This window comes from Miniopterus schreibersii (genome assembly GCF_964146895.1).
Source record: "Miniopterus schreibersii genome assembly, chromosome: 8".
Taxonomy (NCBI): domain Eukaryota; kingdom Metazoa; phylum Chordata; class Mammalia; order Chiroptera; family Miniopteridae; genus Miniopterus; species Miniopterus schreibersii.
The window spans coordinates 5,462,646-5,487,360 of NC_138109.1; the positions used below are offsets into that span (position 1 = coordinate 5,462,646).

The window sequence follows — 24,715 nt, forward strand, 5'->3', positions numbered from 1 at the left end:
AAAGCAAAAGGAAAGGGGAGGAGGAGGGAAAAAGAGGGGAGAGGGAAGCGGCAGTGGAACAAAAAAGGAGTCAGAGGAGCAGAGCAGAAGGGGAGGCGATAGGACAGGAAAGGGGAGAAGTGCAAGGGGAAGGAGAAAGCAACAAGGAGCGAGCCGTGCCCTGGAAAGAGATGGACGGTGAGTCACACAGCCATCGGCCCCCAGGGTCAGTGCCAATGTGCACAGCTCAGATGGCCCGGGGATCACTGTTTACTCGGAGAAAAAAATACACCTGGACACATGAGACAACTGGAGCACTGGCATCAGGCGGCAGCCTCCACACACTGGGGCGTGTGTGCCAGGTGCAGGTGTCGGAGGAAACACGGCCGAGCAGGTCCTAGGCAGGAGATGCTAACAGCACGGCTCCGCTCATTTACCCATAAGCACACACCTTTCCCTCATCCTTCCAAAATTTCCCATGACAGAGAAAGAAAGCAGAATCCCACCACTAAAACGCACAGGCTTCACCTTGCTTTTTTAATATAGTCCTTGGTATATGCATTTCTGGTCAGAGAGCAAAGTTCTGATGGGTTTAATGGTGCACTCAATGCAGTGCTTGGCGCATTCCATCAATTTTTTTTAAAAAATTGCATCTCTTATTTCTTTAAATACATTAATCAGCCTAGTGTAGGCAAAACGGATCCATCGGACAATGCAATAAACATGAATTATCATCTATCCAACACGCATAATGGCTTAAAAATACATAATAGCAGGTGTAGTTTAAATGATTAGTTATTACACCTGTGGTGGGTCTGATTCAATTGGGAAAAATCATCTTTAATAGGTTAAAAGGTTTAGATCACCAGGCTTTCCTTAAAGTGGCTGTAGAGAGGGGATGATGGAGTGCTCTGTCATTAGTAATTCATTTAAGACAAACGTGGGGGATATAGCAAAGAACAGCATAAACGAGCGAATCCAATTTAAACATCAGGTAAAGTAGAAAACACCTTTTAAAAAAGCAAGATAAATGAATTTGGAAGGGAGATGAAATTGACGTATTTATTTTAACGGGAATTTGACAAAGTCCCGGCACACTTCAAACTTGCAAAAATATGAACAATTTCTTTTAAAGTTTCCATTCACTAATTTCAAGCCATATAAGATAATACTGCCAAACACCTACATAAAGTATATTTGGGGCTTGTTTATGTTCCTCTTGATCTTTGTCTGAAAATGCAGGCGACAGGCAAATCACATATTTAACAGCATCGATATCACTACGCCAGATGCAAAAATATAAAGCATCCAAACTAACAGCCTCAACATAATGTGCTGAATAAGAAAGAGACCCAGCTAAGCAGCTACATGTAAGTATGAACATATGAAAACCTCTCTCCTCCTGCCACTAATTTCTTCAGCTACTCTCTACTCTCCTCCTCCCTCCGCATAGGAACTGGCACTACAATAGGGGGACAAAGGCCTGTCCAACCTAGAATTTTATAATCCCTTTGTATAGATTTCCCATACACAGATTTACCCCCCAATGCAAAGACTTTAACACACTAAACACAATGACAATGCACTTGGTCTGCATCTTGTGTTCCCCTATTGTTGGACACTTTTCATTAACTTCACGAAGCACTTCAACGGACTCTTTCGTCTGCAGAGGTCTAGCACACACAACACACTTTTGTTGGATGAAATGATGGGGTGCCTGCAGCCTGTCCTGTATTATGCTGTGATTTTCTAATTAGGAGATGAATGTGACTATTCATGGGTTATATCTGTGGCCAACTAAATTACATAAATTCTGGCCAAATCTTCCGTCTCAATGTCAAAGATGTAAAACGGAGACTGAAACTTTATTGCGCATGTTGTGGGAGTGCAGCAGGCCAGGGGAAATCCTGGCGCAAAGCACCTGATACCGTGTGGAAGCCACTTGCTTCTGACACCATGTTAAACATGGCACTGGCTCTCCTTTCTCCTCCTCTCGCACAGTGAGAGTACTTAATGAGCGCACCTTGAGTTACCAGTAGCTGATTTCATAAAAATAAAGCCAATGAACTCAGAAGAAAACAGAAGCAAAGTTCTCTATGTATAGGGAACTGACCCTATTCCTATAACCCTGCCTTCTCCCTCTCTCTCCCAAAAGCAAAATAAAACAACCCTGCCACCAACTCCACTATTTTAGGGAAATTTGGTAACTTTCACTGTTTATCACTTAAAGCTAGAGGTGAAACTGAGGTACAAAGAACAGGAGTAATTCTTGCCTTTGCAGTAGTTCTGCTGAAGTGACTGTCAGCAACCCGGGGAAAAAAGAGGACTTCAGGTTGAAAACACCTTTGCATCCAAGATGATTGGCCAACTGAGAGAGATTTGTGTTTGAGAGACCAGGATTTGTAACTGTATAAATCAATGGAATACAGTATACTCAGGGGCTATCTACGATGAACTATGTGCTGTTAAATGCATTGTGTAGGATAAGTAATCCCTGGTGAGAAGAATCGAGGTTCCTGACAGTCCTCATGGAAGAGCTGCTTCCTATGTGTTTTCTGCTCTCCTACAAAAGACCTGCACACTGTCATCTCCAGAATGCACACTTTATTTTCTGCACCGGGCTTGGGGAGGGGGGACACATGGAGCTTGCCTAATAATGAACCTGGGGTTTGAGGGAGCCTTAGCACTTTGCACCTGACATGTAAACCTGATGCATTGTCTCCAGTGACACTTATTTGGAATGTCACCAATTCCAGCACTCCTGTATGCTACATACACATCTATCTCCTAAAATGTGAGCATTCATTAGCCATTTTAAAATATTAAAAATATTCAAAAATTAATGACACTAACAACCAGAGCCAAGCCCCTTTTAACCCAGAGAGATCACAACCACAAAGCAAAAGAAAATGACCGATATGCAGGCCGAAACTCCATTCCAACACTGCACTGCTACACCTGCACGGCTCAGATTCAATTGCCTGTGAAAGGTTCCTCGCTTACTCGTACTCTAAAGTAGATAGATACCCAAATCCTGTTAACAAGCGGTAAACCAAAGAAACTGGAGTTGTAACAAGATTGACTTTAAAAGGTCGGCACTGCCGAGAGTGAGAGAACCCTCTTCAAACAGAAATGCTGCATTTTAGTAAGAAATCAGTACTCTGTCAGGAGTTCCTTGACAAATATGGTCATCGGTGGCACAAGGAAATAGTTGCAAAGCAGCTGTTAATCAGAGAAACACATCGGAGAACGCTGATGCTAGCACTCATGAAAAAAATGCAACGGGCTAATTATGAAGCTATATATCTCACTAAAGAGGCTGTGTTCCTTGAGATTCCAGGCGAAGCACTCTCGGCGCCAGGGTCCTAGGACAACATAATTCTAGTTTTCTGCACCTGAGCTGCGGTTCACAACCCCAGGCTCTCTTTCTAGCTAAGGGATATGCTAGAAAGGACAGGAAGGCAGCCACCCTGGAAGCAGGGCCATCCACAGCCACATTCCAAAATGTTCCACAAACACACCCAAAGGTGTCAGATCCTTAACCAAAGTGAGAGAAAACCTGGGGGCAAGCAAAAGAAATGTGGGGATTATCACTCTAAGTGTGGCAGGGAAGCAAAGGGCAGGGGAGGAAATGGGTGTGAGCTTCCATAGAGGAGAGCTGCCCCCAACCACCAAAATGAAAAGAAAGAAAGAAAAAAGAGGCAATAAACAGAAAATAGAGACCGTTGTGTTCGACATCTATGTCCAAGGGAGGAAGAGAGAGAGAGCTGCTCTCAGAGTGTGAAATGCGACTCGGGGAAGCCGAGGGTCTAGCAAGCAGGTGAGAGGGGAAAGTTAATATGCAGAGGAAGGCTCGGTCAGCCAAAATTCAATACGATCCTCGGCAAGGACACGGAGGAACGAGGCTCCCCGAAACCAGACGCGCGGGAGTGGGGGAGGGGCGCCGCCGCCCGCGGAGCACAGCGGGGAACGGCGAGAGGGGAATAACCTTGAGGTGGGCCGCGCGCGCCCCAGCCCCAGCCCCCGCCCCAGCCCCCGCCCCAGCCCCCGCCCCAGCCCCCGCCCCAGCCCCAGCCCCCGCCCCAGCCCCAGCGCGGAGCCAAAGTGCCCCCTAGCCGGCGGCGGCGGCCGCGCAGCCCGGGTGGCCGCTCCGCCAAGTCGCACAGCCCAAATGAAGTGTTTTCACTCAGGGAAAATGAAATGTTTTGCAAGATGAAACAGAATGAAAATTGAGGTTTTAGGTAATTACTAGTTGGCATTTACATATCACGGGCTGGTTCAACACCTATTCATTTTCCTCTTTTATTTTCAATTTTTTAAAATTGCTCATTAAAAATGAACAGATGACAGTGGCAGGATTTTTTTTTTTTTTACACTCTTTCTCTTTCTCTGAGGGTTACAAAATCAAGAGGTACTTTTAGCCTGGTTATCTACAATTAACACACACACACGAAGGTATGTTTTATTTGCATCAAGTCAACAAAAGCCGGGAAATTCAAAAACAAAGACAGTGGGCTGCACTAGAGGCAGCCTCCTGCGCCTGGGTCGCCTGGGTCGCCTGGGTCGCCTGGGTCGCCTGGGTCGCCTGGGTCGCCTGGGTCGCCTGGGTCAGGAGCCGCCAGCAAGTGCCCTGGCACTCAAGGAGTTAAAGGAAAGAGCCTCTCTTTCAACTTGGAATTTCCTGGTTTTTGTCACTGTGTCCTTCCCATTGTTGATCTGGGTTACAACCCTATACTAATTAAGCTGTGGGCCCTAATTTCCTTTGTTTTACTTTCCTCGGTCCTTTTTGTTTTTCACATTAAAGAAATAAAACAGCTCTGGCTGAAGTGCACAAGAGTTGACGTGGTAGAACGTAGTATTTTTAAGGTCTATCGTGTAAGTCTGCATTTAGGGAATTCCAAAGCATGCATTATTGACCCTAGTCTCTCTTAGAACACATTGATATATGTAGTAAAAGCATTTAGGAAAAGTAGCAACATCATATGCACAAAACTACCTTTCCAAGTGAAATAGCTCTGTGCTTAAATTTTTCTTGGCCCCAGCTAAAAATATTGCATGAACTGCTTGTCAGACAGAATGTCATTGTTTGGTTATTAAACTAGTTTTTCCAGAAATGTATGTGGGAATAAAAAGCATTTAGACCAACATGTACTATTTAATGTCACTGATGTGACTTTAGGGATGGAAAGGTGACTCTGGAGAAGGCTCCGCTGCCACCCTGCAGCAGGAGGGAGCTGGTGCAGCTGAGAGCAGAGGCTGGAGAGCGGAGCTCCTGATCCAGAGGCCGACAGTAACCACATTACAGAAACGGCTCTCTCGCGCTCACACTTGCCGGAGAGGAAATGAAACCCTTGCTCTGGGTTGAGAAGATCAAAGTTCCTTTTTAGGAAAGGTTGAGAAGGAAAAGGATTTTCTCCCTCAGAGAGAAAGAAAAGCAAATTTAAATGCCTTGTCCCCACGCATCCCCACCTGAATTTAGATCGCAGCCCCTCTAATTCTTGATGCAACCAACAAAGCAGTAACCCAAAGAGGGGAGAGAAAAAGGATGACATTTGCCTTTTCCTTGGCTTTGAAATCCAACTGGCAGCAAATTGTTTGAAGTCCTGTTTAGAGAAGAAACTGTAATAGCCTCCATACTGAAAAGAGAAGGCAAATGCCATTATACACGGATCACGGTAGCAGTGACCTCAGCAGAGAAGGCAAATGAGCTGGCTGCAAGTCGGAGGCTCGGCTGGCGTGCCAGGAACAGAAATAAAGGGTTTACGTGCCAAAGACACGTAGCAAGAGTTGGGTGCTTGGTCCCAGGAGATACGAAGAAAAGGCAAGGAGTTCAGTTTCTTAACACAGTGTTTTTCAAGAGCTCCTTGCCTGTGCCTTCTTCCAATCCCCCTTGGCTTTATATTTTCCATTTTCCTCTAATTTCCTTGCACAGTAAAGAAGAAGCAGAGAACACCCAGGCTTCGTGTTGTAAAATTAATGAAGGTGTCAAGCTGTTGAGTTGAATCACTCCGAAGGAATGTAATGACTCAGTGTCCAAGATGCTCCCTAGAACTGTGAGCTCACTCAGTGACGGTGGCTGGTGACTCCAGCACTAAAAATATGTAGCATACAGTCCGCAGGACCTTCCTAATGATACCACCGCCTCTACTTCCTAGTCCCTTCCTCTCCACCACAGGAGGCTGCTGAAGGTTACTTCTTCTGCCCTCCAAATCCTTCAGATGCTCAGCAGATGAACCGCTGCTTTGGCTCCCCCTTCTTTTGAAGTCAGGACCAGGCGGAGATGGGTAAACTCCAGCATGCACCATTGAGATGTGAGGTGATTAGGATGGGGGCAAAGAAAGGTTAAATGTGGATAGTGAAACCTCCAAGCATGAAGTCATCACTGGGGCTAGACAGGGAATAGATGGCCACCAGATGGTGCAAGACAGGGACCCTTCACAACGGCTTAGCACCTTCTGCTCTCAGGGCAATGCGATGGGCTCCTAGATTCCAAGGAAGATGAGCTCTGCACCAAGAAATTCTGTCTACCATCACCCCACAGACAGCACAAAACTAAAACCTCTGAGGAGTCAATAAATGGCAGTCCTATCAGACATCCTAACCACTGCCCCCCAAAAAATGCAGAAAGACTAAATGTTAAAAAATAGATTTGAATACAAAAAAAAAAAGTAGTAGTAGTGATGGCCTAGAAATAGTATGAATCCAATAGATAGCAAGAAAAGAATTTAAAATGACAAAGTGTCATTATTTACAATAGTCAAAATATGGAAACAATCTAAGTGTTCATCAATGGGTGAACAGATACTGTGGTATATATACAATGGAATAATATTCAGCCATAAAAAAGAATGAAATCTTGCTATTTGCTACAAAACAGATGAACTTTGAGAACATTATGCTAAGTGAAATAAGTCAGACAAAGACAAATACCTTAGGATCTCTCTTTTATGTGGAGCCTAAAACAAATAACAAAAACAAAAAACAAGCTCATAGCCCTGGTCGGGTAGGTCGGTTGGTTGGAGTGTTGTCCCGATGCGCCAAGATTGCAGGTTCAATCCCCGGTCAGGGCACATACAGGAATCAACCAGTGAGTGCATGGGTAAGTGGAACAACAAAATTTATCTTTCTCTCTCCCTCTCTCTCCCTCTCTCTCCCCCTCTCTCAAGTAAATAAATAAAATAAATAAAAATTTAAAAAGAAAAAAAAAAGCCAAGCTCACGGATACAGAGACTGGTAGTTAGTTGCCAGAGGTGGGGGGGGGAGAAGGGTAAAGGGGGTATAAATTTTTTTTTTTTTTAATCTAATGGTGTTACAGATGTACGACATAACTTCACTGAAGTGAGTGGGAGGAAATTTACCTAAGTAACTTAGAAAATGAGTAGAGACTACAAGACTAAGGATTAAAGGAACTGTATGTTAGCACTGTACTGAGTTAATAAAGCTGTCTCCCATGGGAGTACAGGTTAACCATTCTGATACCACTATGCATGTATACTGGGATTGAGTAGTGGTAAAAAAGAAGAGATACATTTTAAAAAAAACGGTAACAGTATACCTCAAGACTTTCCTTTGTACTGTGCCAGACAAATGAGGAAACAAGGTCTAGCTCTTTCCATATGGTCACATTCTGCTTACCTTTTAAAAAAAAAAAAAAATATATATATATATATATATATATATATATTTGTTTTGGGGGGTTTTTTTTAGAGAGAAAGGAAGGGAGAGGGAGAGACTGACACATCCATGAGAGAGAAACATCAACATTGATCGGCTACCTCCTGCACGCCCCCTGCTGGGGATTGAGCCCAAAACCTGGGCATGTGCCCTGACGGCAATTGAAGGAGCGGCTCTGGGTGCATGGGTTGATGCTCAACCACTGAGCCACGCTGGCCCAGCCTGCTTACCTTTTTGCTTTTATACTTGATCTTCCCTCTCTGCATCTGGTTTTCCTTGCTTAATCTACTGAATTAATTTATGCAACCCCCACCCCATAAAAAGGAATTTTCAGCTAAGCCCACCTGGACCCCTTTGTAACTAACCTGCAACTTCTTTGGCCTCTAAGCTAGATGGTGCTTAACTGGGCAATACATTATTTAAAATATTTGTCATACAAAAATTAAAAAATAAAATGACAAATGTTGGTAGCCTTTAAATCGCCTTTAGATCCCCTGGAAAGCAGAAGAAAGTAAACAATTAAGATCTGCTACTAACAGAAGACCACCAAGTCCCAGTTCCTGCTATTATTTTAGATTCTTCTCTGGCCTAAGGAAAAAAATAAAAGTATGAGTTCCAAAAGTATGATTCATAATAGAATAAGCTGGCAGACTCAAAAATTTTCAAATTTACAGTAAGACAGGGATTAGAAACGCTTTCTTCTATTCAAATGGTCAAATGAACTCAGCTCCTCTCGGAGGAAAGGTACCCTCCTCACCAAGCACAGTCCGAGAGTGAACAGGAAGAGGTTATCCACCGAGACTGTGAAGTCAGTGGAACCAACTCTGGCAATAACTGGGTGACACATGTCAGATGTACCTCACATCCACATGAAATAAGCTGGTGGTCAGGTTCTATTTTCTAAGAAAGCTTTATCTGACATAGGTCGCACCTTGGCAGATGACTTCAGAAGTAACTTATCCACACAAAGAATGCAGCAGAGAGAAGCTAAGCCTCTGACACAGATGATGAAAGAGTCATCATTTTCTACTGTGGAACTGATTCTCATACCCACTGTCAGATTTGTACCCACAGTACCAAGGTGTAGATTTGGAAGAGAAACCAACTCAAGAGATAACACCCCAGTCGCCTTCTCTAATAAGCCCCAGTTTAGAAGTGCTTAGCTTGGCAAGGAAATCCACAGCACACAAAAGAATCGAATGGTGATCATCATGGCTTTGAACCACCCAGGAATCTCTCACCAAACATCAGAGGCATCCTACTAACAACCACAGTACCAATAAGCAAACACTTTCAAAAATAAACGATTCAACAAAGGCCTACTAGACACCAGAGCCACCTTGGCCCGGAGGCTCTCATTACAAGTCCCCTACCTCTCATGGGAAGCTAACGGGAGGGTCTTTAAGCCCTACATCTGATTTCTTACCAATCATGGTAATCTAACATAAGCATGTGATTTACTCACAATTAACACAAAATTTAAACAATTCTCACCATTAAGCAAATAGGTTCTATTGAGCACCACCCTCCTCCTAAATCAATGGTAACTCATTACTAATTCCTCCCAGCTCTGTCTGGGAAACAGAGACGTTCACTTTTTGTTATCTGAAGGATTATGAATTCCCATCCTGCTTTGCAACCTTCTTGCCTCTCCACACCCCACTCACAGGGTAAGATACTTTGAAATTACAAAAACCCCTACGTTTCCGCAATTTGGCAAAAGCTTCCTGAGACATCACTCATCGTTTTCTGCTCATTGCCCTCTCTCCCTCTTCTTGCCTGTTTAAACACATGGACAAAGAGTTATTAACTTTTACAGGAAAACCAAATAAAATAACGTCGAAGCAAAAATGCGGTGATGTCAGGCTGCAGCTAGCACCATTCATCTGTGGGAATCTGATTAGCGCTCGAGTGGCAGAGCTACCTGGAAAAGTGCTCACAATCAAATAAAAAAATGATACCAAAACATTAACCTGATGGCTAAAAACTCCACATTTAAACAGTTAAAGTAATAAAGGAGCTTTTATTGAGTATTTTTTATATTTCATTATGCCCCAAATTGACGAGGACTCCCGGATACATTTTCTAGACTTTTGGTTCCTCAAATCAAATGCTCTCTTGGACTTTTTTTTTTTTTTAACTAAAAGGAAACCGCATTTCTTGTAAATTTGAATGAAAGGGCTGAAGCTTCTCCTACAATATCAATATCAGCCTTGAGTGCAAACACAGCCAAACATTGCAACAAACAAGCCTTTTTTTTGGTTTATGTACTTTAATTCTGAACCTGCCTGTAGCCAGCAGAGATTTTTTTCTCTGTGATTTTTACCTAAACAAATCTTTTATTTCCTCACCCACACAGGTTTTGCTCAAAGCTGGTAGGGAAGGGAACTTGGCAGAGGAGCAGGGCAGAAAGAAAATGGGTTTCAAGACACCTGCACACTGAGTCCAACCCTAACACTACCGTGCCCTGAAACCCAGGCTCTCACATCCCTGCTGTGCCTCAGATTCCTTCATTTCTGTAAAAGAAGGGCTTAAACAGGTGACCTCTGGACCATCCAGCTGTGCCATTTTATAATTTCTAAGTCAACTCCATGAGGCAGCCTGTGACACTTGGGCCAGGCATGTGGGCTTGAGTCAAGGAGGGTCAAGGACAAGGCCCAACTGTTCCAGAGCTCAGCTTTCCAGTCTCATCCAATTAAAAAAAGAAAACCAACAGAACGGGAAGGAGAGGGAAAGGGAGAAGAAATCACTGCTGCCAAAAAAGAAATTACAAATCCCATATATTATACACACCGGCAAAGCTTTACTCACACTACTTACTATGTATTTTATATACAAGTTTAGGTAGCTGGTGCCCAAATCACAGAAGATTAAAAACTGCGAACAAGAAAGGCAAAACAAGCCAGCTCCTAAAGACCATGAGGCGGGAAAAAAGCCAAGCAACAAATGTCAAGAGAGAAACATCTATGAAAAGCAAACAATAACCTCAAGAAGTTTATTAGTTTGGGGTAATTTAGCAAAGGTGGAGTCATTTAGAGTCAGGAAAAGTAGACAACATATCTGTATATCAACAGGTTTTGAAAATAGAGCTATACTTACAACACAATATAAACATTTATATCTAAAATGACGATCCTGAGTCATTGGGATTAAACTATATTCCAGATACTCTGCCTAATAAAGCAAAAAAGCATACAACCCATTTTATGTTAATTCCAGCCAATGGTTTTAAAGTATTTTGTTTTCTTTTCATGTGGATCTCAGTGGCCATCTAGAAAATGTGGCTGCAATTTCTAGAAAACGTGGCTGTCCAGAATGACTCATCCCAGGAGGTGGCAGGGATGGTGGTTTTCCTAAACTGAACTAGAACAGTTTTTATTCAAGTTGGATTAAGCAGCAGGAAGCCAGAGATTAAATAATGAATAGTTACTAAGCATTCACTGGATCCGTACAGTGTACTGGGCACGTATAAAACCAAGCAGAACAAGCAGAGATGCTGCTTTTGCTGTTACAACCTAGGACAAGGAACGAAGCCAAAAGAGATCTTAGGCCCTCTGGTCCCACCAATGATCTAGAACTCCCCCTTCAACAACCTTGACAGACGATCAGTGAGCATCCACTTGAATCTTATAATGAACAGAGAACTCATTCTCTGAGGAGACTGTCAATTCATTTTCAGGAGTCCTTCTTTAAACTGAGTTGAAGTCTACTTTCCTGAACCTTTTATCCATTGGCCCTAGTTCTCTGTAGGAAAACAATACTAACTGGTCCACTTTTTGAAACAATGCTGGGTGAGGAATAACAGGAGGCCTCTGTCACCTGGCTGTTTTTCCTATAAAAGCATTTCCCTTACTCTGCTTATTAACTAAATGTGAACACCAGTTTCACTGTATAACAGTTTCATGAATTCTGCTCGTAAGCTTGGTAAGAGCAGCCTTGCCCTTTCTGGGAGAGCCAAGGCTACACCTGTAATGTCAGAATGCATTAGCAATAATAAAGGCCACAGTAATGCAAGAGACGACTTCAAACACACGTCACTGCAGAATGGCCAAATTCAATCAAATATGGCAGCACTTCCTACAGTACTGTGACCACTGGGGCCAGCGCGTGTGACGTGGGCCCACTTACTGGAAGCTGCTGGAATCAGAAAGTGAGCGCTCTGCTTCGAGACTGTAATGGACAGGTTTTTACCAGCCCATAAGTGGTTTGGCATCCTTCTTTCCCAAGAATTACCTAGAAATTCATTTAACATCTGAAGACTACAAATGAAACTTCAGAAGGCTAAAAGTACATGAAGATAAATACATGAATTCATCTTAAAGATACACGATTCTTACGGGGAGGAATGTAAACTGCCAGGAGTGGTGATCAAGAATCAAAGGCAAAGATGACCTGGCCTTATTCTACCTCAGTCGCCCACTTCCTCATGACTCCAGAGTTACTCGGCTTTCCTGTTTCTGCTTCCTCATCTGTAAAATGGAACTACTGCTGCCCAGAGACTCACCAAAGTGCTACAAGGAGTAATTAGTTAGCATTTATGTAACACTTTTGATCTTCAAAGTAGGATTATTAGGCTATAAAGTAGAGTAGATGTGGTTTGAAAAATCTTTTAAAAACCTAAAATCAAGCATGCAAGCAAATTCAGAGGACAAAACAGGCTGACATCACCTCCCAACAGGCAGATCCCTCCACCGCCATGGGCACCCACTACCTGCCCTAATCTGCATTTGCGTGTGGAAACAAAGGTGTAAGAATGTTTTATTAGGAAAAAACGGGAGGAGGTGGGAAGGAGAGAGAGGAGAAAGAGGCTAGAAGAAGGGCAGTGAAGAAAATGTAAACAGGGGGAGAGAGAAAAAGGAGACGGAAGGAAACAGAAAATGGAAAGAAAAGGCAAATCCTATCCTTAGAAGAGCAAAACCAGAGAGAGAGGAAGAAAAGGTAAAAGAAAAAAATGGAAAAGAAATCTTTATTAAGGAAGGGGACAAATAAAAAGTATATCCTATTTCAAAGATAAAAAAGGCAATGGTAAAAGTTAAAAATTAAAAAGAAAAAAGAGCAGGACGAAAAGTGGAGGGTGGAAAAGGGCGTAAAGCTTTCAGGGACGTGTCTGGGAGCCAGAGAGCTGGGGAGGAGTCATCAGCCAGTGCGCGGTGCGCCTACAGTGATACCGCGCGGGTCAATTCATTTAGCACTGCCCTGTGCGTTCACAGAAAAGTACCCCTGATATAATAAAGGCTCATAAACACGCAGAAATTGGGTTAGTCCCGTTTCGAATTCCTGCCAAACAATGGTTCAGAAAAATGAAGCTCTATTTTAATTAGCTGGATTCACGAGTGATTTGATAACAGCAGATGCTGTCTGGATGCTTTCAGCTTGATGGGCTCCACATACATGAACTTACAGTGGTTCTGATGCAATTAGGTATTTCTTTCTGCTCCAACATGCCAGGCCCAAGGACCTGAGTCTATGTGTAGCCCCCTACACGTTGCTATATTTATCTGCACGTTAATATTTCAAATCATGAAGACGAGAAAAGTGACCACATAAGAGAAGTACAAAAGTATTTTTTAAAAGTCACTGGTTGGTAGAAGAGAATACTCTCAAGAGTTTTTCTTTCTGCTGGGGAAAGAAAAGTTGGGCAGCTGAGAAAAAGCCACACAGGGAGGCATCTGTGTAGAAATATTTAATGTCAAAGCTGAAACACAACAGGCCGTGTACTTCCAATTTTGCAATTCCAGTCCACTGTTACAGCAAAGGATTAGCGCGCGCCTAATGCACAGCCCGACCTGGGACTAAGTGGCCTTCGAAATGTTCTTTGTAATCAGGCATCCTATTATAACTCAGAGCACCGTTTCCTGAGACAGGCGGGGTGTTCAGAACCGCAACCCTGCGAGTCCAAGTATTTTCACCAGGTGCTTTCAAGCTGGGCACCTTACTGCCCCCTCTCCCTTTTAAGCACTCTCCTCCAAAGAGCATTCTGTTTGCTTTTCCCAAAGCACTCTGCCCTCTGCTAGGACCACTTAGAGCAACACCACCCATAAGCACAGAGCTGCTGAGGACCTGCGTAAAGCAAGAGCGGCTTCCAGGATTGGGACTCGCCTAACAGGAGGACCTGATCTGTTAATTATCTGTCAGTTTGTCACGGCTGGGCTGGGAAGGATTTTGAAAAGGGGGGTACTGGGAGGAAGCGCTCTACTAGGTGGTGTGCTCCTCGTCCTGAAATTCCAAATTAGGTTTTCAAAATCATTCACCCCGTTGGAGGACACATAGTATGGAGGGTGGAAAAGAGAGATGCAAGAGTTTTAACCAATTCATTCGGACCGAAAGAAGGGCACCTGAACCCCACCGTGATCACAAGCACGCAGAGAGAAACTCGTGCCCCCCACGCTCGCTGAGAGGACAAACCGGACATAATGGCCTCTGCACCGTCTCCCCTGCGGCGCGAACAAGCTGAGCGCTGTAAATCAAGAACGAAATCCCTGTGCCCGGGAAGCACAGGAGAAGCATTTCTTCGGGAAAGAGCTCGGAGATGCTGCCTGCTTCTGCATCAGCATCTCAGGGCAAGTGTTGGGAAGGCAAGAAGCTCCAGGCCAGCAGCTGAAGGAAAAATATGTATTTATTATATATAGTAGGCCTTCTTCAAAAGTTATTTATTTCACAAAACCACTCTGCTAAATAGAGGTTTCAATCTAATTGGAACTGCAATCTGCATATTGTAAATGCACCAAATGACAGCCTCCAAGACTTCTACCCCGGTTTATGGTAGATTTTCCAATACACATAATACAAGAGTGTAAGAAAAGATCACAGAGAATTATCCTAAAATATATACATATTTGTATTTATTTATATTTATATATAATTTTCTCTCAGCTCCTTGCAATCCCTAAAGGAGGGGCAGAGGGTCCAGGCTGTGAAATAGGGTAATGCTTATGAAACCACGGGAGACAAAGCCAGTGAGGAGAAAGGAGGCTCGTGGTGGCCTTCGGTTTGTGCTCAGCTGTGTTCGGCCGTCTGTTCAGTCACACTGGTCTTTGGTGAGCCCCACTCACCACTAGTCTCCTTTCCTTCTTGGGGGACTCGAGGAGGGGGACCCTACTCATCTTAACTCTCCCCCCTCCTAAACACATCCCAAATTAACTATGGTTAATTAACAGAGATGCAAATAGTCATGGACCCAGACCAAAATAAAGGTTTTTGACAAGAAGTAAAAAGAAACCTTATAAATCAAATAGAAAAATTTAAAAAGAAAAGGGGAGAGGGAGCATCCAAAGCTCTAAAACGAAAGGTCAACCTACAAATAATTGAGGAAATGAGAAAGAAAAGGGACAGGTCAGGACTCCCGTAATGGTCGAAATGTTCCGTCTGCACCTCTGGGTTTACATTGGAAAGTGACTTGGACAGGGCAGAGGTACTGTTCTGGGGGAAAAGCGAGGAACAAGAGTCATGGACGCCCAGGACTAATCTCCCTATGTTACATTCAAATGTACTTTCTGCTTCCTATTCCCATCACTCATTTCAAGAAAGAAACTGTTTAATTTTTTTCAAAACTGCATCCCAAGGGTCCAAAGATATCCCTAGCTTTCTTAAAAACTAAGCATCTTCTACTCGACAGCAACTCCTTCCTGCCCTCCATACTTGAAAACTCTGGACAATACCAGCCTCCGTCACAGAGGGTAACCTTCAACAACAACAACAAAAATTAATTCAAAGCTTCAGGGTCCCCATTAAAAAGAAGAAAAATAGAAAGAATAAATATGAATTTGAAGGGGAATTCTGCCAAAACCTAACCCTCCCAAATCTGGTTTGGCCACATTCTTACCCACAGCCTGTACTTCTCGGTACCTCCCCACATTTTTCAAAGCGCAGCTGCACAGACCTCTTAAAATTCAGATTTCTAGCACCTATAATTACAGGGCACTCGAGCCAGGCTCCTTTAATTAATGAACCTGACTCCTCTGTCTTCAAGGGAAATCTGCATAAGGACTATATCACAGGGGTGAACTGACCCGATCAGTGCTATCTGCTCACTCTGCCCAAAGGCAGCTAGGGCTCCATACCTCCAACAGGAGAGTGAAGTTGCCCCAACCACCCTATGTTCCTGCCTCCACTCACATCCCAGTCTGGAACAAGCCCATTACACAGTTAAGGCCATGAAACATTTCTTGGAACTTAAAGGGAGAGAAGGAAGCTTTTTCCTGGCTGTGACCAGCAAATCCAAAGAGAATTAGATTCTCCCTGGTTCGAGTGCTCCCCTGATTTCACTTTCTTCCCTCTCCCGGGGTGAAGCAGGGGTGAGGGCAGGAGAGACAGCTGCTGTTCGAGGCTGAACAAGCAACAGAGGGAGAGCCTGGGCTTGAAAACTCTGGACAAGAAAGGAACACAACAGACCCAGGACTGACACTCATCCCAGAGCTGAAATGAAACTGGTAGAGAAGGCCATCCCTCTTCAGAGCAAACAGGCAGAAAGGGGTCTTGGAATGAAGCTCTTGTTCACAAGGTCTGGAGGAGAATTTGAGCACATCCCAAGGACAATAAATTTACCTCGAGGTAAATTAACCTCGAGTCCTATCCCCAGGTGGCTGTGCCCATTCTCGATACAACTCCTCTCTAAACAAATACCTGATCAGTTTTTAAAGAACTGGTTTTCCCTCTGGCTGCTGTGGGCAGCATAGCCTAGTACTGTTTGTATCTGCTGCACTCGCCAGGACGGCCTAGAGTTGCTCTCCTACAAGTGGCTCTGGGCTGGCTCATGACCATGTTCACTGGAAAGCAGGCTGCCTCTGGCTGCAACAAAGACTGGAAACCATTGCAAACAAAGCCATAGATGCCAGAACAGACAAGGCCTGGGTCAAGTCAAGACGACCCCAGGTAAAGTTTCAGGTAGGAGATTTGAGATCCAGTAGAAGACTCCAAGGGATCTGGCAATAATGAAAACAGGTTTTGTTCAGTCACTACCATCTGATAACCCTTTCTCAAGGGTTCCTCAGTCCCACAGCAAACCCAGTCGGGGAACGGCATTACTGACCAATAAACACACCCCTTCTACAGGTAGAGAAAAAGTTCTTGGACTTTGTACCCAGGAACATATTTTCTGCAGTTTTCCCAATTTCTCAACTGTGATTTTGGGTTACAAAATGAGGCTGGGAAAATACTGGAGAACAGCACTGGGGTTAATAAATGAAAACTTGATGCCCAGCTGGCTTGGCTCAGCAGTTGAGCATTGACCTATGATAAAGGAGATCATGGTTTGATTCCCAGTTAGGGCACATGCCTGGATTTCGGGATCGATCCCCAGCAGGGGGCATGCAGGAGGCAGCCGATCAATGACTCATCCTTGATGTTTCTCTCTCTCCCTCTTCCTTCCTCTCTCTTAAATCAATAAAAACATAAAATTAAAAAAAAAAAAAACCAAAAAAAAAACTTGAGGCACACTGTCCTGGCTTTAGTTCTTCCCAGGGCAATTTACAGGGTAAATGTCAAAAATTTAATTCGGGGTGCTGGCCGGGTAGCTCAGTTGGTTAGAGTGTTATCCCAACACACCAAGGTTGTGAGTTCGATCTTGGGTCAGGACACATACAAGAATCAAGCAATGAATGCATAAATAAGTGGAACAACAAATAGATGTCTCTCTCACTCTCTCTCGCTTTCTCTCCCTCTCTAAAATCAATTTTAAAATAATAAATAAAATAAATTGAATTTGGTCATTCATATTCTGCCAGAAAAGGGGGCTTTAACATTTAACATCCAGTGAGCTCATAATGTTGTGAATACAATTTTGAAAGGGGGAAAATAGTAACATCAGTCTATCCAATAGCTAAACCCTCAAATCAAAGCGAGGTATGATCACTGACCACTGAGTCTAACTCCACAGCATGTCCCGTTTCCTGGCACGAGACTTGCCATCTCTATATGCAACACCCAGACGCTAACATAGACCATTAGATCTGCTCTCCCATTAGATCTGTCTCCAAATCCATCAGCACACTGCACCCTGAACCCACTGACCCTGGAGCTGCAGTGGAGCCGCAGGCTGAGAGCCCCACAGAATGATCGTAAGGAGCTACTGCTGCTGTGTTTGAAAATCACTAGCAGCCAGAGCTGGGTGAAGGATTTTTTAATTTGGTTTGGTTTTCCAACCAAGACATTCTCAAAGTTCATTGTTCTTTGAAGTGGAAGCATTTAATTCTCTAACAAACAAACAATTAGAAGCACAAGACTAGAGAGAACACGGAATTGAGGACGAAGGTCAGTACATATGAAAATAGGGGCTGGGCGGGAGCTGAGATCAGGAATGTCCAGGGATTCTTGGCACGGAGCTCACACCAGTCAGCCAGGCACTCTCTTTCCAGGGTGTCTCAAGGGGAAATCACCCATCGATCCTAGGCACACGCGTTCTAGGACCAATCCCTTACCTCAGAACAGCTTCTGCCTCAAATTCCTGCTTGCGCTTTAATGTTTAAATTATTAAATGCATTAATGTATTTACATTATTCAAGTCTTATGTGCATTTTTCTAAGATAATTTATGTATAAGAGTTTGAATGTCCATGACTGTTAATGTCTACAACCCTTCCTGTTCATTATTGATTCTGGAAGAAAAAAAAAAAGTCAGAGTTTTAATGCCTTATTTTTAATGTATTAAGAGTCTGAATAAGTGCATTCTCTTTTTTCTTTTGTAATTTCATAATTTAAGTAGTACATTTATTAAACTGACACAGTATGAATTGTGGTGAAGCCTGGCACGGCTCCACGCTGCCGGAGCAGCCAGCTGGAGGAACACGCCTGCTCCTCTGTGACCAGGGCGGCTGGCTCAGCCCTCATCCCACAGCCCACCTCCAGCCCACCTCCACAAGGCTGGTGGGGCAGCAGGGGGGCTGTGGGCACTCGTCAAATTTAGGCTGTTCGGGAGAGTCTCTTCCTCCTTTTTAAAGTTCTTGCTCAAATCCTCTCTCCCTGTTAAATGGGTTTCCAGGATGCAGTTGAGCTGCCTCTTTTTTTAAGGTGGAACTTTCTGCTCATTGGAAGCCCTCATCTGCTGTGCTCCAGGTAATTCCCAAACAGAGCTCATAATCAGCACACGGTTTTCAAGAACACTAAAAATTCCAGACAATAAAAATGCCAGAGTTTAGCACAGCAAAAACGAGCAAACACCACAACCACTTTTAAAAGTGGGATCTCAAAATGCAGACAAATACCTCAAACAGACACAGCTCCTCAAACTTGAACAGAAAAACTTTTCTTTTGAAATCCAGTTTCCACAGCAGAAAAGCCCTCTTTCAGCTATAGCCAAGTAGAGCGACAGTGACACCCAATGGCCTATGAGTTCCATCCCAGCTGAGCATTCCCCCTGGCTCTCCCCAGTAGGTCTCAGTCCCAGAGTTCCTGTGTGAACCTGGAAGCTCTAAAGGAAAAATCAGATATCAGCTGCTCATCAAAAAGCTAAGTCGCTAATGGATAACTCTCCTGCTGCTACATGGGACACACTCTCTCTCTGTATGTATGTATGTAACTATGCACATGTGTGCAAACTGCACAAGAGAGGACACACCAGTACAGCCTCTTTCTGGTGGGTGACTTGATCACATGAGCACATACATACACACAGATGCACAATACGGGGACTGGGCAACACTGTACAAATCAACTTGGAGTGAGAGAAAGGAAGTTGCTCGCTGCTGTTTTACTACCTGACTCTGCCACTTCTCATGTCATCCACGTACACATATGCACCCGTTTACAAATATATGTATACATTTTGTACTTTTCATATATTTTCTTTTTTCTATTTTTTCCTGTTTCCTTCTTTTCTATTTTCTCTTCTTTTTTGGCTACTCATTACCATTCTTTAACTGTTACAATTTATATCAGCATATAATGTTAAATAATTACAGGGAGCGGAGCTCACTCTAGTGAGGATATAAACGCGCTGTGGGAATCTACAGATTTAAACAAATAACACTCACAGCAGGGGGTGAGCGGATGAATTAGCATTAATATCCTGCCTGGGAGATCCCAGTGCACTGGTACTGCTTAAATACAGATCTTTTCTGTAACAGTCAATATGACAGCTCCCGGCAATACAGCCCCTTTCCCTTTCCCAGTCAATATAGCAGCCAGTGAAAATAGAAACGTCCCTATAGCAATCAATATAGCAGCCAGCTAAAATAAACCCTTCCCTTTTAAGGGCTATATAATAGTCAGCTAAATGGAAGAATTGGCACCCCTGCTGGATAGCTCAGCAGAGAGGCCAAGGAATGAACAGGCCACAAGCACTAATGATCCTTGTGCTCAAACAGGCCCTGCCCAGGAAGGGGGAAGACATCATAGGCAGGGAGCCTGCGACGGACACTTGGCAGGCTGCTCTGAGTCCCAAGGAGTAAATAAATGCCCAGGTCATAAGCGAGCCAGAGGGCACCCCTCACTGAGGTTTAATTAAAATGGCCAGAGGCTCTAGAATCCTTGTTCAGACTGGCATGAGGGAGCACTGCCTCGGGTGGGGAGGGAAAGTATCTTGATCTGCACCCCTTTTGTCCCGCCCCAGCCCCCGAAGGGAAGGGTATTAAGTTAACAGTCTGTGGTTTTCTGTTTTCCAGCAGCAGGGACAGAGGTTGTGTCAGAATCATACAACCAGCCAAGTAGGTAAAAAACATGGCATTCTATGTTGAATGCCACCCAGCAGATATATAGAACCCGTTTTTAAAATTCACAGCCATGAATCTATTAAATACTGTAACAATACCATCTTTCCCCTACTCACAGCATGGGAACACTCTCCTTCCTTGGAGACAGGTAGGAAAGAAGTTGTATTATAGCATAATTCAGAGGGTGGCTCACTCTGAAGGCCAAAAAAACTAAAGGGCTTTAAAAAAAGAAGAAAAAGCACACACAGAACATTTGGTTAAGAGAAGCTCCAATGCATTTAAAGTCACCGTTCTTTTTCCTTGTAAGTAGCTATTTCTAAAATTAGTTCCGCCAGCATGAATTTGACAAATGTGGATACAACCACTGACACCAGCGCCAACTTCCAACCAGAGCTCCTGAGGTGGATGCTGGGACTGTTATGCTCCACACACACGCACATTGGGGACGCCCCTCCCCACTTCATTACGATTCCACAATCTGTCTGCCATCCTGTGGGTAAACCCACAGAGGGTCCCTGCTTCCCCAGCCAGGTGTTTAACACCCAGTGATGCTCATGTCATCAATCAGGTGACTCGGGCAAGTGCCACAGTGTCAGAAACTGCGGGGAAAAAAGGTCCTGAAAGTTTTGAGAGCTCAAGTCCTAAAAAATTTAGATCCTCCCACCCTACCTACATCTGAAGACTGAGCAGGTGCTCTTCATTTCAGGAAGTCCAGTTAGATAACATCTCAGGAGAGGAAAACACGATGCAGGCCCCTTCTGCAAACATTTGATGAGGGACACCAGCACTCATCGGTCCCACAGTTCATCCTAAGACATCCTAGTGCTCTCAGTGCTACTATGGCCATGGCAGCCATTCAAGAGAGGAGATGGATATGTGGGGCAGAGCTGGGATGCACCTACGATTTTACAAAATGCAGCAGCACAAAAAGTGAGATACTGTTATGACCTGAAAAGGCACCCAGCCTCTGGAGCTGAAGCCAACAGACACTTCACAAACACTGATGTGCATGGCCATTCCTACTTGTGCACCACACAAAAACTGGAAGGCGTTCACTCTCAATCAGATGGCAGTGCAGCTGGGAAGAACGCACCATGCAGTTAGCAGAAACTACTTCAGCTACAGATGCCATGGTAGCCGCCCAAAGTGAGGGAGGGGCAGCCAGGAGGAGAGAGAGAGTAATGAAAGAAAAAATAATTATGAAAGAGAGAGAGAAAAGCGAGACATAAAAGAAAAGATTAGAGATAACGGAGGAGGTAAAATAAAAAAGACAAAAACGTCACTTTGGCATTTACAGTTTAAAGCTTTCAGGGCATTTTATGAAGTGACAGTTGCAATAAAACAAACAGAACGATGAGTCATCCAGTTTCCAACTTCTGAGTCAAAAGGGGCTGTTTCTAGACAAAGCGAAAAGTAGCCCCTCGCCCGCACACTTAACGATGCCTGTCGCCGCTACAGACAGGATGTGGAGCAAGAACGGGAGGTGGGAGTGAGCACTGTCTTTGCTGGTCCCAGTGTCACTGCGAATAAAGACTGTCAAGATTTAAACCATAATAATGGAAAGGCTATAAAGGTCTCAGCTGTAATGTTTCCTCTGATGTTCCCTTTCATAAAATGCCCGCTTTATGTTGCCTACATGGCAATGATACACTACACACCCACGAAAGTGTGTGCCCCAGTGGGAATGAGGCAGGCACCCTAAGTTCCCAGCAGGCAGCCAGGCAGCAACTGTGCACTCCCTCCAGCCCCTTGGCTCATCACCACCATCTACATGTGTGAAGATACACACTCACATATGCACACGTTCTACAAATATGTACTGAATGCCTACTTCCTGCCAGGAGCTAAGCAATAAGGATACATGCCCATCTCACAGAGGATTTAAAAAGGTGCCTAGGTGCCAAAAGCCTAGGAAACAAACAAACAATGTATTCTGCTTGGAAATATGACAATATGACATGGGGACTCCTCTGCTACTTCAGCACCTAGCAGCCTTACACAAGAGCTTGGCAGCCCAACAGTGAGATGCAACTTTGCCCCCTCCTAAGCCAGAGCGAAGAAGAGCTGGAATAAAAATCAGATAAATGCTCAAAAAGGTGGTAAAACTGACACCCACAAAGACTTGCCTTTACTTGGATTCAGCAGGCAAAACTGTACAGAAAACCACTGGTTTCAAGACAACCTTTTATCTGTAGCCTGCCACCTAACCATTCTAGGCACCAGGGAACCGCAAAGAAAAACAAAAACAAAACCTCTCCACGTTAATACCTTATGGGCAAAGAGGTAGGGACTAAGAAAGGACACGTGGACGTGAGGACCACACTAGGGATGAAATGTGGTTGGAATCTGGAAATCAGGGAGACCGAGTGATGCAATTAGGGAAGTCAAGGCACAAAATTAGGAAAGGACCCATCTAGTGAAGCCTGACTCAGTGGCAGATACAGAGCAACTCACATTGGCTGGGTGGGCAGCCAGTGCCAACCACAAACCATCACTGGGCTGCTTCCCTGTTGATCTATAATTGGCGAGTCTGTGATAGAGCTACCAATTATCTTTTGGCCCCCTGTACTTAGTTTACAGACAAAGGGAAGCAGGAGAGACCAGTTAGTAATGAGGAAGTAATGGCCACTAAAATACATTGTATTTTACAGAGCTGCTTCGGCAGGAAAAGCCATTCGGAAAATAAAACTTGAAAGAATAAAATAAGCTAGAGAAACTCAATTTTCTTCTCCCTTCCTCCCAAAGCCACACTTAGGATAAAATGAGGTTTGTGCAGGTTAATCCTTATGAGGTAAGAAAAAAATGATTAAATACATTAAAAAAATCAATTGTACATTAAACCAAATCCAGGAACTGCAAAAACAAACACCGCAGCATCCCTCCAGCCGGCTGAGCTCTGCAGCCTGGTCAGCAGGGGATACCCCCACCTGACGGAGCCCATGAGGTAATGGAAGGAGCAGGAAGGAAGGGGAGATGGAGGTGGGAGGGGCGGAGAGGGAGGTAATCTAGATTTCTCTGAAATAAAGGTATTTCTAGACATTCCAAAGGAAGAAACAAAATGGGCTCTGGAGACCAGGCTGCATTCTTCAAAGCTCCAACAGAAACAACAATGATGATGATAATCACTTGATAAACAAGGGTTATAAACCACTTCCCTGCCAAATGACCTGCCACTATTTCCAGTTATTTCTTCTGCTCATTAGCAGATCTATTCACTGCCATTTTTCAGCAAGACAACAGAGAGAGAGCTGTCAAGGTGAGGTTAAGAGACACGCCTTTGTCTCTGAGGAAAGACACTCCTGAAGCCAGGATGGAAACTCCTACCCATCCCCAGGGCTTTGGGTCCTCGGATGAAAGCCCACAAGAACGCAAAGCCCGAGAGGAGCCACCAGTCACCAGCTCCTCCACAGTGGAGTCAGGGCTGAGAATTCTTAGCTTAATCCTACATAAACTTCACAGGGCTGAAATGTCGCGGCCAATTTGCTTCTTTCTCCATGTGCGCTGCAACCACCCAGTCCTGCCTGCAGCCAACCCTAGTCCATCACTTGCTGTAGCCACACAACTGGAGGAAGATCTGAGTCAGGGCTGTGGTGAAATCTGTGCTTCTGGGATGACCGGGAGCTAGTTACTTCAACAAGGCACAAGGTGCCCACGTGTCAGTCATGGGCCCCAAAGTCTAAAAAAATGACAAATCCAAAGTTCCCCCCCTTAATGTGCTTCTGAAATGAGTCACTGAGAATTGAAGAGAAAGCTCTGCACGCTGGGCTGGGGGGCGGGGCTGGGGTTGAGGGACATGCTGACAGGAAAAACAGGTAATCAACCATATGACAGTGGTGTTCCCAACAGAATAAAAACGCGTACCCACAGGGGAAAGTTTCAAAACAGCTAAACATTATTCGAGTGGTTATCAATGGCAACAAGATCTGACAAAAAGATTTTGCTCTCCTAAAGACACCTCTATTCTCATTTCAAAGCAGGTGAACTCTGCCGCCTTAACTCTGACAGTGAGGGGCTTGTGGATGGGGATGTGGGCACAGATGAAGGGTCTACCTGAGGGCAGAGAAAGCAGAGATGGAAGATGCTGGCTGCTGTAGTTTCTGACGTGGACTCAGGTGACTCCCTGAAGGCCTACCTGCGCGGCATCACTTCAAGAGCTAAAGTGAAAAGCAAACTGCTCGCCTGTGGAGCCTTCCCTCTGCCAATAGGAGACGGAATGACAAGCAGCTGCTGCCCCCTAGAAGCTACGAGGGACACAGCACCTGCTCTACAGACAGAAGATGAAAAGACCCTATCATCTCGCCTCCATCCTGTAACCTGTCATTAGTGAGGTGCATGGGTGCAGACGCCTCCTCCAAGAACGAGGCGGCCCACCTCACCTGTGATGAATTAATAGGTGCCCTTTGACAGCCAAGATGCATA

General features: G+C 44.4%; 1 protein-coding gene across 3 annotated transcripts in view; it reads right to left on the reverse strand.

Annotated features, from left to right (window-relative positions):
* The window catches only part of PEX14 (peroxisomal biogenesis factor 14), a 129,598-nt gene that overhangs the window by 77,613 nt on the left and 27,270 nt on the right, over positions 1-24,715 (reverse strand). The gene's annotated exons all lie outside the window — the stretch shown is intronic.